General features: G+C 36.1%; 1 protein-coding gene across 6 annotated transcripts in view; it reads right to left on the bottom strand.

Annotated features, from left to right (window-relative positions):
• The window catches only part of CDK14 (cyclin dependent kinase 14), a 289922-nt gene that overhangs the window by 47123 nt on the left and 224870 nt on the right, over positions 1 to 17929 (bottom strand). Inside the window, exon 15 of one of the 6 annotated variants that reach the window (XM_081344347.1) lies at positions 387 to 614. The exons of 3 other annotated variants lie outside the window; for them this stretch is intronic. The gene's annotated coding sequence lies outside the window, so the exon portion shown is untranslated. Of the gene's footprint in view, positions 1 to 386; positions 615 to 3122; positions 3206 to 17148; positions 17468 to 17929 lie in introns of those variants that run through there. 2 more of the 6 variants (XM_081344349.1, XM_081344346.1) reach the window with 2 other exon arrangements.

Genomic DNA, 17929 nt, shown 5'->3' with positions numbered 1-17929 from the left:
TCGCCCTATGTAGCTGCCAAGTGCATCCTCCCTCCAATATTTGTTCTCTTATGCACTCCAAAAGAAGACCAAAGAGATGAAGCATCTCTGTAATAAGGAAAGACAACCCCTTTTGTTCTTGATGATATTGATTTAGCCACAACCAGCAACCTACCCTGCCTCAGTGCATTTCTCTGTTGACAGTTTGCCCATACTCCTTTTTCTCTTTCCCAAATATATGGATTTGGGGAAGCTGTATTCTATCAGAGGCACATGTCTTGCCAACTGAAAAACACTGTAATGCACTCTGCACAAATACACATGCCATCATCAGAAGAAGAATGGAGGCAAACAATGACACATTTACAATTATAAGATTTCAATTGTCAAAGAAAAGAAGGGAGGAACTTCAGTTTTAGGAATGAGTCAGCAGGTCAGAAGAAAAATTACTTTATTTTTTTAATCCCAAAAACGGAGGTAAATGAAAGTAGAGAAAGTAGAGAAAAGCAAATGTCACTTTTTTTCTTCTTCCCACTGCATGTCACATGTTAGTTTGCTCATCAAGTTTCTCAAAGATGATAGAGGGCAATTGCAGGGAGAAATCACCAGCAACTTTTTCCTCTCTTCTTAGAAGGCTAATAATAATAATAATAATAATAATAATAATAATAATAATAATAATAATAATAATAATAATAATAATAATAATAATAATAATAATAATAATAATAATATAATAATAATAATAATAATAATAATAATAATAATAATAATAATAATAATAATAACACAATCTTGTTTTAAGTTTCAATACATAGAATGAGGCTTCAAATGAATTATCCATCTTGATGAAAAAAGCTGTCTATTACAATACAATTTCTGATTCTTTAAAACATTATCTTCAGAACTATATAGTTTCTTGATTAACAAACTTATTATGAAGCTAGCCACATCCTCTGCAGTCAGGTGCACTTTTTTCTTGCATTTTTGTCAAACACAGAAATCTACTGTAACAAAAGTTGAAAGCTGTCTATCTCCATGACTGTTTTGCATTACTATAAATAACCACACTCTATAATAAAACATCTAGAAGGGGCTAGAGGTTAGTGAAGGAGCATGTGATTTTATTCAATTACATTGTCAATCGACTGATACTTCCAGTTAAAATCCATTAGAGCTCTAAATACACACACACACACACACACACACACACACAAACACACACACACACACACACACACACACACAAAGTATATACATTCAGGAAATGGAGAAATAAAGCCAACTGATCTGAAATAGAAGTCCTCCAATTCAAGAAAAGTGCTTCAGTTTCTCTTTGATATATGATGACTATTCACTTTGTTTAGACTAAACTTTATAGTCAATATAAACACAATCAATACAAATTAGTCCTATTACAACATTGCCTGCAATAGCAATTAATATCCAAATTTAATACAAACATATTTTTTAAAAAATATACAGATATGAATGACTGACAAGATATGGTATTATATTTGGGAACTGTTATGTGTAATTGTTTTTAATACAGTAAACTGTTATGTTTAATCTGTTTTAACAGTTGGGTTTTTCTTTTCGGCAATGCCAAAATGAGAGGAAATATCAGATGCACAAATCTGTACGTTTCCCTGCATTATAATGAATGCAAGCCATATACAAATGTGTGCTGAATTACTTCACCCACCAAGTTAAACCATTTGAGAATATGTCAGGTCTAATTAATGCAACATGACCCAATCATTTCCAGTTTGCAAGAAATAAACTTGTTTTCTTTAAATGCAGAGCTCAACCTAGAGTTTATGCTAAATTGTTTCATACACAGTCTTCTGCATATGTCAGACGGGCAGCAATTGTACCCTCTAGTGATAAACAAATTATACATGAAATCAATTCCACTTCACAACAATTTTCTCAATTGGGCATTATCTTTCCTTTTTCTTGCTCCCTCCAGTTAAGCATACATCCTGTAACTTGCTAATGAGCTGGGGGCTTTCTGTTCCAGGTGGCACCCCCTGCCTCGAAGTCATGACATTTCCCATTTTGAATGCTGCTGGCATTTTTCGACAGCTCTTGTTAACTAGCCTTTTTGACCTGCACTAAGAGGAACTCATCTCATTGAATCCTCTAACCTGCCAATCATTCCAGCAAATGATCTTCACAGTCACTCCCAAGGCAGAGGAGAAAAAAAATAGAAAGAAAAGAAAACCTAGTAAGAGAATGCGGGAATAGGGAAGAAAGTTGCCTTTGCAGCTAACTAATGAGAATATTTTAAGTCTCAGAGGCAGCAGAAACATGGAAAAACTGGTGGGAAAATTAGGACAGATTTGAATATCTATAATTAAGAATTTCTTTCCATTTTGAGATCATGTCAAAGCAACATCCCTGAGTTGTTTTTGAAATCAAAACAAATAAATTTGCCATATAAATACAAAAATATCTCTCTTTCTCTGTCATCATCAATATGCAATTCTCACAAAGCTGTGTTGTCAAATGGTTTTCTTTACAAAATTAAGCTGCGAATTAAGCATGTTAGTATGAATGTTTGAGGCTAAACATTATTATGCAGATTTGCAGGGAAGCTGTGGGTATACTAAAAAAATAGCTTCTCTCTTTCTCCCTTTCACTCTTCCACACACACCTTTATGATGCACAATCTTGTTAATTAGAAAACACATAAAATGTTAGCTAGACATAGGATCATTATATATTCTTTCCTTTATTATTAAGCAATTTCAATATACAGTAAAAGTGGCAATGAAAATTTAAAAATAACAGATCCAAATTTTGCAGGAATTACAGTAAAAAATATGAAGTCTTTGCATCACTTGACAACTATATAGATCCAATTTTTAAAAAAAGAATGGAGTGCATCTACTTGTTCTTTCATGTTCGTAAGTAGCAGGCTATTATTTTGTTTTGCTAAGTTTATCAAGTAATATAATAGTAAAAATATATAGAGAATTCAAATGCTCAGAATTAACAACTGTATCAGAATCACAAAATACAGCTTGTGTACAGACATATTCATTCTTTTAAAAGCTTACTGAAATAAAACCTCTGTCAGTTAGTGGAAAATGTTTATTAGAATAGATTTTTTTTCTTCATTGCCACCGCTCCATATATATTCTTAATGTCTGGAACCAAATCGTGAAGTATAAATTATAATGACTGTTACATGTAGGTCCTATGATTCACTATAAAATACCTACAATGGAAAGATAATAAGCATTTTTATTTAAGGTTTAGAATTGCATGTTTCTCTTCATAAAATTAGACAGTTACCATTATTTTAATTTCATGAGGAGAGAAATAATTTATTATAATTTGATCTCATAAAATAAATTTGATTGAATTCTTATTTAAATATATCTCCACTGAAAGAAGATATCCTCCCTGCAGCTAAGAACATTTAATTCCCTATTAAACACAGTGGGTGTTGCATAGTTATCAGATAGCTGAACTGTGTTAGTCTTTACGGTATAGTTTTTGTTTCATGAACAGCTTCACTCACTATACACAATACATTAGCTGTAAATACTATTTTTTTACATGCTGAAATAATGTATATATATACTGTAGTTTAAATTGTTTACACCAAATATTCTTTTCTATAACTCTACAAAAAGTAAAAATTATTTAATTTTCAAACTGTTATAAATTATCATCCCATATAATGGTTTTGATGTCGCCATAAGCTACAGTCTATGTGTCAAAACTAAAACCAATTGCTCTGTTAACTTCAGTTTTCTCCTTCAATGGTTTCACAGCCTCCCTCTCTCTGTAGACAAAGACTAGTCATGGGATCATGTGATAAATTAATCCTAAAACAGAGGTAGCAGTCTGTGGGAGAAATAGAATCATTTAGATTTTTTTTGCTTCTTCTTTAGCACTGTCCCCAATGTATTTCAGTGCCATTCAAGACTATCAATCCATTTTAATTACAACTGTCTCTATGCCTAGAAAGATTATTAGCTGATCAAAAAGATTTTTTAATGGAAAATTCCTACTATTCTAGAGTGAATCCTAGTATACAGTAGGAAAATTCAGCTTTGGTACCCTAAACTCAAGAGCAGTCATATAGGATACAGTTTTTTAAAAAAGAAAAAGAAACATTTCTTTAAATTTTGCACAAACATTATTCATACATCATTATAGTGATGCCAATACGACAAAAAAAAATCTTTGGTTTTTAAAAATGTTTTGATGAAACTTCAAAAAGTCAGTACTGATAAAAACAAAAGCAGAACTCAGATCTATGATTTATAATCAAAACTATTATAAAGAATACTTATGCTGAATTGGTCCCTATCTAACTTAAATATTATTTTCTGATATTAGAACTGTGGGACCGTATTGTTGGAAGGGACATTGGAATTTATATTTTCAAATATACTGGATCAGTACTGCAGAATGGTACTGCAGTATTTTTTAAGATGACAACTCTGCTTAGTTATGTTACCGTATTTTCCGGCGTATAAGACGACTGGGCGTATAAGACGAAACCCTACATTTCCTGTTAAATTATAGGGTTTGGGCTATACTCGCCGTATAAGACTACCCCTCTTCCAACGCACACCAAATAAAAATTAAAAAACATCAGATTTGATTTTAATATGGTAATTTTAATTCAAATGCTTATGACATGCAGGTACTTAGTAGGAAAACTGTCACTTATAAACATAAGGCTGTTTGTCATCAAACATGTAAACATAAAACAGTGCAAGTGGATTAAACTTAATAATAATAATAATAATAATAATAATAATAATAATAATAATAATAATAAGAAGAAGAAGAAGAAGAAGAAGAAGAAGAAGAAGACGAAGAAGAAGTTGGAAGGGACCTTGGAGGTCATCTAATCCAACCCCCTGCTAAGGCAGGAAACCCTATACCATTTCAGACAAATGGCTGTCCAGTCTCTTCTTAAAAACTTCCAGTGTTGGAGCATTCACCACTTCTGGAGGCAGGCTGTTCCACTGGTTAATTGTTCTAACTGTCAGGAAGTGTCTCCTTAGTTCTAGGTTGCTTCTCTCCTTGACTAGTTTCCATCCATTGCTTCTTGTCCTGCTTTCAGGTGCTTTGGAGAATAGCTTGGCTCCCTCTTCTTTGTGGCAGCCCCTGAGATATTGGATCAATGCTATCATGTCACCCCTCACCCTTCTCTTCGTTAAACTACACATACCCAATTCCAGCAACCGTTTCCTATTTTCCTAATTCACTTTTTCACTTTTCCTAATTCACTCTAAAGCTTTCCCTGCGCAGAGCCTTAAGTAACACCAGCTGCCTGCAATTAGTGCAGGTTCTCATCCCACCAGGTTCAAGATTGAGTCAGCCTTCCATCCTTCCGAGGTAGGTAAAATGAGGACTCAGATTGTTGGGAGCAATAAGCTGACTTTGTAATAATGCTGCTTGTGGGGGGGGTGTGTGTGAAAGCTCTAATAAGCAGGCATATACATAGAATGAAGGCTATTGCTAAGCACATTGATTTGTGCTTTAAATTGTAAGCCGCCCTGAGTCTTCGGAGAAGGGCGGGATATAAATGGGATTAAAAAAGAAAAGACCAAATGGGAGATCCGCTCCAGGTTTTCCAGCCAGCCCGCCCAGTTCCTGAGTCAAATGTGTCCTTAGAGCTAAGCTGCTGCTCTGGCTACGTATTCCCCACCTGCCTTTCAAGTTGCTCTTGCATTCCCCACCTGCCTACAGCTGCTCTTCAACTTTAGAAGGAAAGAAGCCCAGACCCCAGCCTTTAAAAAATCACAGACTGCAGCTTCTACTCCAATTGGTCCTGCTTTCCCTGTGCAGACTAAATGGAAGATCCGCTCCAGGTTTTCCAGCCAGTCCTGTCCCTAAAGTTTCAGCACCCCTGACTTTTGAGAAGATTTTCATGGGTTAAAAAGTCGTCTTATACGCTGGAAACTACGGTAATCAAAGAATCACTCATTATTTCCCAGGAAATTTCACTTCCTGACAAATCTCTTCACAAGGAAAATACCATCTATTTCATTGGTTTTTAGAGATTTAGATAAGGATTTTCCAGAGATGGGACATGGCACATTTGGGATAATTCTCCTAGTTCAAAATAAGTATAGAACTATTGTTTTCTGTGATGCGGATATTATGCTTCTACCAATACTGTCTTAAGAAGTAGTAAAATTTATTTTTTTACAGGGTCCACACTACATTGCTGACTCTTATTTAGTTTGTAATCCACAAGACCTCAATCTTTTTGTATACATTTCTATTTAACCAAAGCTTCTCCAACATACCTGTATTTGAATTTATTTTATTTTATTTTTTAATGAAAGAGCAAAACTTAACATTTATCTTATTGGTTTTGGTCTAGGAATCTAATACTTCTCAGAGCCTTCTATAAAATAGTGACATGCTCAATTTATTTCTTCCCTCTCAATTACAAATTACAATTACAAAACTAATGTTTATAAACTGTGTTTTAAGAGAAGTCAGAGGAAATTTTAATCATCAATGCTTTTGGCATTTAGTGAAGAAAAACACAACCGATACTAATATAATTAAACAAAGCAATCATATTCAGGTGAGTATATACACTTTCTTTGCTGTATCGACTGAATGCCTCAAAATGGGAATGAATGGCACAATAGCCAAGTTGTCTCATTATTCAATAATGATGACACACAAAGGTTAAATAATGTAGAGGTGAAAAAAATAAAATGACTTCAATGCATGTTAGCAAAAGTGTTATTAGATTATGGTGTGCATACAACTTGAATTAAATAATAAGCTGGTTACACAGGGTTATTGAAAGACTTCTTTAAACAATTTACTAAGCCAGAAATGAACAAGTACATACAGTGTTTCCCCAAAAATAAGAGCCAACTGGAAAATAAGCCCTAGCATGATTTTTCAGGATGCTCGTAATATAAGCCTTACCCCCCAAAATAAGCTCCAGTTCTGATCATTAGCCAGAATGATGCATTTAGTGCCATATTACGTCTTTTGGAGCAAAAATTAATATAAGACCTGGTCTTATTTTTGGGGAAATACAGTACAAAATAAATAAAGGAATACCAGGAAAGTGCTTCTGATAGTGCCTAAAGTAATATCATCTATGTTTGCAAACTAAAAGATATCTTTTGGAGTTGAGCTCCAATCCTGGGGCATGAGTTCTATGAAAGTCGTATTTTCTTCAAAGTTTTTAGAATTCACTATTTCTCTAAGAATTTCCAATCCAAGTACTAATAGACCAGATCTAGCTTGGCTTTTAAATCCTGACAACTAATTGAGATATCTGTGAAATAGCTAATTCAAAACTTAAAATTCTTTAAATCAAACATTACGAATATTTGAGTACAATTAGGATTATCTTTAGCAAATTTACCTGTCAAAGTGCTAATTATATTACCCACTAAACATATGCAACTAAGTGATTACTACACATATATATTGTTTCTCTACCCACACTTATTTGAAATAAATAAAATATTTTGAAAGAGAAGAAACGTACAAAAGTCAAAAATTAGTATAAAAATAGAATTTTGGTTAGTCCAAAACAACATTGTATTTCCAAAATGATATAAAAAGACTAACATATAGAAACAATTATACACACATAGTTCCTTCACATATAAAGCATAGGTTGTGTGTGTGTGTGTGTGTGTGTCCACTACCTTTCTGTGACAATGAGTACACCTAAATTAGTCAGATACTATTATTATGGTTACAAATCAAAATAGCAGTATCATTAGTGTATACTGCACATTATTTAGCACTGTTAACATGGGAAGAATAAAATTATTTAATGGAACTAGGGAAAGGATTAATGTCAGTGACATTGAGCAAGGCATTCACTGACGGAGGTTTTGAGCAAACATAGAGTTGCTGCTAACTTCTCACATATTCTGCAGATTACATTTGTATTTATTCTTGAATCCTGATATCATGGGACATGCTAAAGATAAAATGGTATATTTTAATTGGTTATTGGTTAATTGATTATCTTTGCTGCTTGTATTTCACATTTTTTAAAAATAAATAAAATGTGTATATATTATTTAATAAATACATTTGACAGGCAGTCAGTGAAATTTGATGGCCACTTATTAGGATTCTACATAGAAAATAAAAGGTCATATTATACAGTGGACTATGGTTGCTCTCAGGGGCAGGTTCTTATACTGAAATGAGTTTTCTTATACAGTATTTGTTGCTACAACAGCTATGTAGGCAGTGGTGGGCTTCAGCCAGTTTGCACCACTTCGGCAGAACCAGTACCAATTTTTTTGTTGCCCAGGTCCAGAATGGACTTCCGGAAGTATCAGCCATACAGAAAACCGGTTGTTCACATATTCCCCAGCCCTGTATGCAAGACACCAAAACACAGCAATGCAAAGGTTCCATCATATTTAGAAATTGCAAGCAGATCTAATATCAAGATGGATTAAAACAATTCATTAAATTTCCTTAATAAAAGATTCCGATATGTTTAACTTGAGGGTCCATGTCTAAAATTCTTTTTCTACCTTGGCTTAATTGTAGCCCAAGGTTACGGTAGTAATTATTCAGAAAAGCCATAGTGCAGCGCAATTTGGTTACAATGCTTTTTCTGTAGGTTCTGATAATTGTAAAAAAATGAGAAGTCAGACTTATGAGTGGAGATTTGTTTTCAAGGAATAAAGAAGTTGCTCCAAATGTTAGGTTCCTTTTTGATAAAGTCTGCTTCAAATGGAGAGCCATGATTGACTTAAGTTTTCTCTATCAAATCAGGTCTGTGAGTCTTCTGTCAAGCCATCTGAAAATTTGAACCAAGTTATGTGTTTCAGATCTGGGTAATATACTTAATCATTGTCAATGAAGCCTTCTGGAGCTGATAAAAAGAGGAGTTAACTTATGAGTAATTGAGTAAATTGCATTTAGGAGCTAGCCACAGGGCAGATCCCTGGCAATTGAATGCTTAAAGGGGTAGGACTTTGATCATGCAGCCATCTTTGCTTATCTTGCTCCCCTGCAGATGTTGCTGGATTCTAGGCATTACTTGCCTTTTTATTAGCAGCTTAATTTTATACTTCAGAGTAAAATCAAAACTGAGTCAACAGGCAGTTAAACTTTGTATATGAGATTTTTGTTGACCTTATAGTTTTAGGCCCCTTCATGGATTACTGCCTTGTCGTGGCGAAGGGGCTTGCGTAATTCAATGAAGCTATGAGCTATGCCGTGCAGGGCCACCCAAGATGGACAGGTCATAGCAGAGAGTTCTGTCAAAACGTGATCCACTGGAGAAGGAAATGGCAACCCACTCCAGTATCTTTGCCATGAAAACCCTATGGACAGTACCAAAAGGCAAAACGATATGACGCTGGAAGATGAGCCCCTCAGGTCGGAAGGCGTCCAATATGCTACTGGGGAAGAGCAGAAGGCTAGTACTAGTAGCGCCAGAAAGAATGAAGCGACTGGGCCAAAGCCGAAAGGACGCTCAGCTGTGGATATGTCTGGTGGTGAAAGGAAAGTCCGATGCTGTAAAGATTTTTTCTCCATAGGAACCTGGAATGTAAGATCCATGAATCAAGGCAAGCTGGACGTGGTCAAACAAGAGATGACAAGACTGAACATCGACATCTTAGGTATCAGCGAACTAAAATGGACAGGAATGGGTGAATTTAATTCAGATGACCATCAGGTATACTACTGTGGGCAAGAATCCCTCAGAAGAAATGGAGTAGCCTTCATAGTCAATAAAAGAGTAGGAAAAGCAATACTGGGATACAATCCTCAAAATGACAGAATGATCTCAGTTCGAATCCAAGGCAAACCATTCAATATCACAGTAGTCCAAGTCTATGCCCCAACCACCGGTGCTGAAGAGGATGAAATTGACCGGTTCTATGAAGCCCTACAGCACCTTATAGAACTAACACCAAAAAATGATGTCCTTATCATCATGGGGGATTGGAATGCTAAAGTAGGAAGCCAAAAGATAACCGGAATAACAGGCAAGTTTGGCCTTGGAGTACAAAATGAAGCAGGGCACAGGCTGATAGAATTTTGTCAAGAGAATACGATGGTCATAGCAAACACTCTTTTCCAACAACCCAAGAGACGGCTCTACACATGGACATCACCAGACGGTCAACACAGAAATCAGATTGACTATATGCTCTGCAGCCAAAGATGGAGAAGCTCTATACAGTCAGTAAAAACAAGACCAGGAGCTGACTGTGGCTCAGACCATGAGCTTCTTGTTGCAAAGTTTAGGCTTAAACTGAAGAAAGTAGGGAAAAGCACCAGGCCAGTCAGGTATGAATTAAATCATATCCCCGTTGAATATACAGTAGAGGTGACAAATAGATTTAAGGAATTAGATCTGATAGACAGGGTGCCTGAAGAACTATGGACAGAGGTTCGCAACATTGTACAAGAGGTAGCAACCAAAACCATCCCAAAGAAAAAGAAATGCAAGAAAGCAAAATGGCTGTCTGAGGAAGCTTTGCAAATAGCTGAGGAAAGGAGGGAAGCAAAAGGCAAGGGAGAAAAAGAAAGATACGCCCAATTGAATGCAGAATTCCAGAGAATAGCTAGAAGAGATAAGAATGCCTTCTTAAATGAACAGTGCAAAGAAATAGAAGAAAACAATAGAATAGGGAGGACCAGAGATCTTTTCAAGAAAATTGGAGAGATGAAGGGAACGTTCAATGCAAAAATGGGCATGATAAAGGACCAAAATGGCAGGGACCTAACAGAGGCAGAAGAGATTAAGAAGAGATGGCAAAATTACACAGAAGAACTATACAAGAATGAGCTTAACGTCCCTGATAATCACAATGAGGTGGTCACTGACCTCGAGCCAGACATCCTAGAATGTGAAGTGAAGTGGGCCTTAGAAACGCTGAGCAACAACAAAGCTAGTGGAGGTGACAGTATTCCAGCTGAGCTATTCAAAATCTTAAAAGACGATGCAGTAAAAGTGCTACACTCAATTTGCCAGCAAATTTGGAAAACTCAACAGTGGCCACAGGATTGGAAAAGATCAGTTTACATTCCAATTCCAAAGAAAGGCAGTGCCAAAGAATGTTCAAACTATCGCACCATTGCACTCATTTCTCATGCTAGTAAAGTTATGCTTAAAATCCTACAAGCTAGACTCCAGCAGTATGTGGATCGAGAACTACCAGAAGTACAGGCAGGATTTCGAAGAGGCAGAGGAACTAGAGATCAAATAGCCAACATACGCTGGATCATGGAGAAAGCTAGAGAGTTCCAGAAAAACATCTACTTCTGCTTCATTGACTATGCTAAAGCCTTTGATTGTGTGGATCACAACAAACTGTGGCAAGTTCTTAAAGAGATGGGAGTACCAGAACATCTTATTTGTCTCTTGAGAAACCTATATGCGGGCCAAGAAGCAACAGTGAGAACTGGACACGGAACCACTGATTGGTTCCAAATTGGGAAAGGTGTCCGGCAAGGCTGTATACTGTCGCCTTGCCTATTTAACTTATATGCAGAGCACATCATGAGAAAGGCAGGGCTAGAGGAGTCAAAAGTTGGAATTAAGATTGCTGGAAGAAATATCAACAACCTAAGATATGCAGATGATACCACTCTAATGGCAGAAAGTGAAGAGGAACTGAAGAGTCTCTTGTTGCGAGTGAAGAAGGAGAGTGCAAAAGTTGGGTTGAAACTAAACATTAAGAAAACCAAGATCATGGCATCCGGCCCTCTCAATTCCTGGCAAATAGATGGGGAAGAAATGGAGGTAGTGACAGATTTTATTTTCCTGGGCTCCAAGATCACTGCAGATGGGGACTGTAGTCAAGAAATTAAAAGACGCTTGCTCCTCGGGAGGAAAGCCATGGCAAATCTAGACAGCACACTAAAAAGCAGAGACATCACCCTGTCAACAAAAGTGCGTATAGTCAAGGCTATGGTCTTCCCAGTTGCAATGTATGGCAGTGAAAGTTGGACCATAAGAAAGGCTGAGCGCAAAAGAATTGAGGCCTTTGAACTCTGGTGCTGGAGAAGACTCCTGCGAGTCCCTTGGACTGCAAGGCGATCAAACCGGTCAGTCCTAGAAGAGATCAACCCTGACTGCTCTTTAGAAGGCCAGATCCTGAAGCTAAAACTCAAATACTTTGGCCACCTAATGAGGAGGAAGGACTCGCTGGAGAAGAGCCTAATGCTGGGAAAGATTGAGGGCAATAGAAGAAGGGGACGACAGAGAATGAGGTGGCTGGATGGAGTCACTGAAGCAGTAGGCGTGAGCCTAAATGGACTCCAGAAGATGGTAGAGGACAGGAAAGCCTGGAGGAACATTGTCCATAGGGTCGCGATGGGTCGGACACGACTTCGCAACTAACAACAACTAACATAGTTTTAGGGAAGAGGTGTGTAATAAAGGTAGTCCACAAGTTATGAACTTTCACTTAGTGACAGTCAAAAGTTATAACACCCCCCCAAAATACTTACAATTTGGTCCCAAAGTTATGTATGTTGCAGCACCATAGCGGTTGTTCGCCCTTACGACCAATCACTGCAGCATGCCCCCTGCCTATTTTCATCCCCCATCCTCCCTCGCTGGAACTCCACAGGCACTGGGCTTGCTTTGCCAGCACACCAGGTTCCATGTACTCCTCCCCATTCCAGAGGGGTTGCACTTACAACCATTTCAGCATCTCCATAGTAATGTAATCAAAACACGGGCACTTAGCAACCAGGATGTATTTACAACCATTGCAGTATTTTGAGCTCATGTAATCACCATTTGCACCTTTCCCAGGGAACTTCCAACAAGCAAGTCAATGGCAGATGCTGGATTTCTTTAGCAACAACATGATTCATTTAACAACTGCAGTGATACGTTTAACAAGCATGGTCATAAAATCAGGCACAGCTCAACAAGCACCTTGATTAGTAATGGAAATTCTGATCCCAACTGTGGCCATGTGGAGAACCATCTACATAAAGAAATAGCTACCCAAGGGCTTTTCTTGTTGCTACGAAATATTTGCTGAAAATAGGTCACAGAAAAATGTATAAAGCATGAATGAAAAATTGCATGGAATATTTTTTGCTATGAGATAACACCTGTTATTAAAATTTATTAAAAACTAATAAATTTTAAAACCAAGAAATTAGTACAGCAATTACTATATTAAGATCCATTGCAACTGATAGATTTAAAATCTTAGGTTTATCAAACTAAATGGATTTTCAAATCATTTTTGAGATACCTATTTGAGCATAGGAACTCAAGACTTTAAGAATACATAGGCAATTAGAAAAGAAAATAATCTCTCAATTATATGTCTCAAACATCAAATACTTGGCCTGACATAAATTCTTTTGTAGTATGTCAGAACCATAAAAGCTATGAACATAAAGATTTAAAATTTATTTGTAAAAGAAATATTTCCAATGGTGAAATTAAGCAGATGTAAATGGAAACACTACTTAGAAGAAAAACAAGGATCAACATGTCAATGAAGATGTTAATCAGTGAATTATGAAGACAGATTGATTTTGACATTGTAAAAATATAATAGCTCACTATAAGGAAATCTGTATAATAATTAGAGCAACATCTGACATCTGATGATTTCAGTTTTCAATAGCTGCAATGTTTCCAACAAGCTGTCATCATTGTTTTGTAGGCTGCTTTTAAATTGCTATCATTGGTTTGTAAAACAAGCCAAAATTTACTGATATAAAATTTTAGTATGCATGTTCACTATAGCTACAACCAATGTAACCAATGTAAATTTGAACATTACAACACAATTATGTTATTATTAAAGCTATAATTATGATGCATTTTAATGGATTTTTTCAGTGATTATAAACACCCTAGTATCATTATATATCTTCCTATTAAGATACATAGTGGATTATTTGAAGAAAAAGCTAAGTCCTGCCACTGTAATTTTTTTAAAAAAAAGAAAAGGTCCCATGTCTGAATAATTCATTGTCACCTCTGAAATAGTAAGATGATCCCTCCCAAAAAAGAGTATTTTTTTCTTTTAATCTGACTCCAGGGAAGTGTGCTACTACCTGTCACCAGTAGTACCAAAAGCATTTTCTAAGTCATGCCTGACACTCTCACTTAGCTTATTATATATACAGCATCTCCATTTTGCAAAGGCTCATCTGGCTGGAGAATTAACAGTAGATTCCCAATGAGGAAGATATACCAGGCTGGGCATAAGAGGTTATATAATCCTCTTAATGTCAAGAAATAAATAAATAAGTCTATTCTTAAAAGATGATAGACTTTTTGGTAGTATATGTGGGGTGGGGAGACACCATGTTATATTCAGAAGAAATAATTATAAATAGGTGGCAAATCCTGAGTCAGAGGGTCCTTATTTTGTATAATAAACATTTCCTAGATCACTTTCAATTAGGATTTAGAAGGGTTGAACACTAAAAACTGCATTTATCCTTGTGTAGAATTAGTATTGGTGAGGAAGAAATATTGCTGCATGAATGAACTATTGTATTCCTTGACATAGCATGTGGCCATGCTGGTCAGCATACTAAAAATGCTAATTGTTAGAAACTATACATAAAAAGGGACAGCTCCATATCTTTAGGAGTGTCCAGGATACATTTGTTTGGCCAGGAAATGGCACAGATTATTGAACTAGAAAATGTCCTGATTTTAAACTAGCGTTTTCCTCATATGTAGGCAACCAGTTACATTATTTTTACTGTACAATCTAGTGTGGTTCAATACTTATTTGGCTAGTATTGCTGTCAGATGGTTATTGAAGGGTTGAGATCAACCCGGCACATATTCACCATTTTATGCTGGCATGGCACACCCATCCTTGTAGTCCATGATAAAGTCTTCCAGGGCCATTTTAGTTTAAATTCTAGAAGACAACAGACCTTTTAAACTGGCAGTGGTGGTGGGTAGCAGGGGGGATGATTTCACACACAAAATTTAGATTCTGCGCAGGTGCACATGAAGGTTTGCATGCTCACTCACAGCTTGTATGGCCTGGTTCCTAACAGGCCATGGAGCAGTACCAGTCCATGGTTTGGGGTTGGGAACCCCTTTTTAAAATGATTTGTCTGTATATTTCATGTGTTGGAGCCAAGAGTTGGTTTTTAAAAGAGGAGAAAAGCAATTACATTATAATTTTTGTCACATGACAAGAAAAATCCTAAGTGAAGTAATCCCAAGATTTAGATTGCAGTACTATGAATATGCTAATGCCATACTAATTTCTCTCTTTTTAATTTTATTCAAATAAAACTGTGGAAATGCTTAACCAGTTCTTGGCCATGATACTGAACCAGTGATTCCAATAAAATGAAACCAGACAAGCTAAGATACCTCAAGTGACAACTGTCCATGTAAGTAATCAAAGGCCATATTCTCAAAGTGGTTGGAAACTTTATGACTGAGCTGGATGGGCTGCTTGTTTTCTTTTTATTTTCTTTCTCCCAAACTGTCATAGATTCTGCCAAACTGGAATAGATTACTTTTACAAAAGATCTGAAAAAATGCTTACTAAAGGCCTGTGAAATTAGATCAAGGACAGTATAAAATTAGGCTTAAGGATGCATGTTTACTTCAAAGTTAAGGTTACAAAGTTTTAGCACTGAAGGGCACCAAATGTGTTATTTGGGAATGCTTGGAGATTTATATTTGTCAATAAAACACAAGTTTTCTTTGAGGCACTCACTGCATTTTTCCAGCTCAGCTATGTACCCTAGATACAATGTAACATGGGCAGGAGTAGCTTGGCTTAACTGATCTATGACCTTCCAATTAAATTACTAAAATAAGCAGTTGCTGAAGCATGGCGGCTCAGTGGCTTAATGATGCTGGAGATGGTCTCAACTCTGGGGCAGGGTAAGCTCCTCTCACTTGTCTCAGCTTTTGTCCACCTAACAGTTTGAAAGCATGTTCTATGCAAGTAGACAGATAGGGGAGAAGAGCTGGTGCTCTGTGCAGGCAATCAGATTCCTGGCAGCTCTGAACTTTGCTGGTTGCAGTGCCCATTTGTGAGGCAGTTCTGGGGAGGGAAGGGAGCATGGTGATGCTGCAGGAAGACTTGCTCATTTTTCTCTCTGAGGCAAAGCCAGCTCACACTCCTGTAGCGTACCTGGGGAAGCATGCATTTCTTATAACAGGTCTGGTACCTTGGCAAGCCAAACTATTCTTCTGCAATAGTACTGTGCTCTTCTGGCTAATATAACAATGCCATACGCTAATAATAATAAGCAGTTGGGACTTCAGATGAAACCTAAAGGGCTTGTTCCCATATAAATTCCTGAAACCTGGGCAATAACTGTGGTACTTTTGCTTGGTAAGAGTGTAGCAATGCAGAAAATGTCTACCAAGTAGCCATTGCAAAAAAAAAACAAAAAACCCGAGCAAGCAAAGGGAGTGGCCATAGTATTGTGGCAATTTAGATCCAGTCTTGATACATTTAAGAAAATATCTAATTCCAACAGATGTCCATTGCTGATTGTCTATTCTTTCTTTGATTATATATTCCAAAAAAGGAAAAAAATAGGAATACATTAAAATTGTAGTAAAATGGTTGCCTTTTATGCTGAGACATTCAAGCAACCTATCTATCTACTGCATTCCAGTAAAGAAATATAACCCATATCATCCATCTATCTGGAATCTATTTCCTTAACTTTTAGCTCCAAGCAAACATTTTTTTTCTTTCAGACTTTAACTTCTTTTTATATTGCTTCTTTATAAACATCTCATGCTGCTGTTTTAAAAGTGTTACTATGCTATTTTATAATGAATTTATGTAATTTGTATTTGTTTTTATTTTAAAAAATTATTCTGAGCCTTATTACTATAAAGTAGCTAGTAAATATTGAAAATTAAATATATACTATAGTTGGAAAGATGTAATAAGTTTGAAACAGCAACATATTTTAATGCAAATCACATATTCTATATAATAAATGAGAAATAAGCACCATAATCTGATAAATCTGGAAAAGAATCAATAACATGAAATTGTCCTCTTTGATCAAGATACTTTTATTTTAATGTTCAGTCTTTGTAGATGCAAGGAATTGTCCAGAGAATTTTATTCAAAACTTGAATAAGTAATGTTCATGTTTCATATTTCAGCTAATCACAATTCACATGAATACAATGTATTCAAGAAGATTTTTTCTTAGTTGAGCAGTTTACTATTCACAACATTTTCCTGAGGCCCCAATTTAGGACTTGATATCCTTTAAGTTAAAAAACTACTTATTTTAAGCACTAAAGAACAGCATTAGCATAGCTTAACGTATTCATAATCAGACATCATCCTATAAACATTGCATGATTTGATATTTAAGTAAGGAACTAAACAACCAACTAAATTCCTTCTTCTAGTGAGGCATTTATGGTATCAATAGGCTTCTGGCACATATGTCTTTGCCTTTGGGTGATACTACTACTGGATGATAATGCTGTTCCTGCACAGCAATATAAGAATCTTTATCATCCATTTTTCTCAGTTCTCTAGAGCGGAGAGAAATATAAAAATATGATCCACCATACATGGATTGGCACTTCTTGTAGATAGCAACCACAATGACTTATTTTCAAACACAAAAGTAGTAAAATGTGCATACTACAAAGTCAACGATAGCATAGCATTTTAATTGCCTAATCCTATATATCTTTAAAAAATGGTCTGCCTTAAACGAAAGGTTAGTGATGTTACATAGGTCATGCCCTCATATGGGTATTACGTGACTTCCACATACCTTGTGTGTTGGGCGTGTTTATCTTTACAAAGCATACATTCTATATATTTTATTACACTGACCACTAGGGACAGTACTGTACGTGACTAGTTTCATCTATTTCAGATTCATCTGGTTTATGTAGAAACATAAATCTATATGTATGCTCAATTAGCCACAAAATTATTAATTATGTACTATTTTTCCCCAATCCTGGAAATTAGAATTTCCAGTG

Source organism: Vipera berus (genome assembly GCF_964194415.1).
Source record: "Vipera berus genome assembly, chromosome: Z".
Classification (NCBI taxonomy): Eukaryota; Metazoa; Chordata; class Lepidosauria; order Squamata; family Viperidae; genus Vipera; species Vipera berus.
Note: the sequence above shows the minus strand (reverse complement) of the source record. Positions and strands in the feature narration are given on the sequence as shown.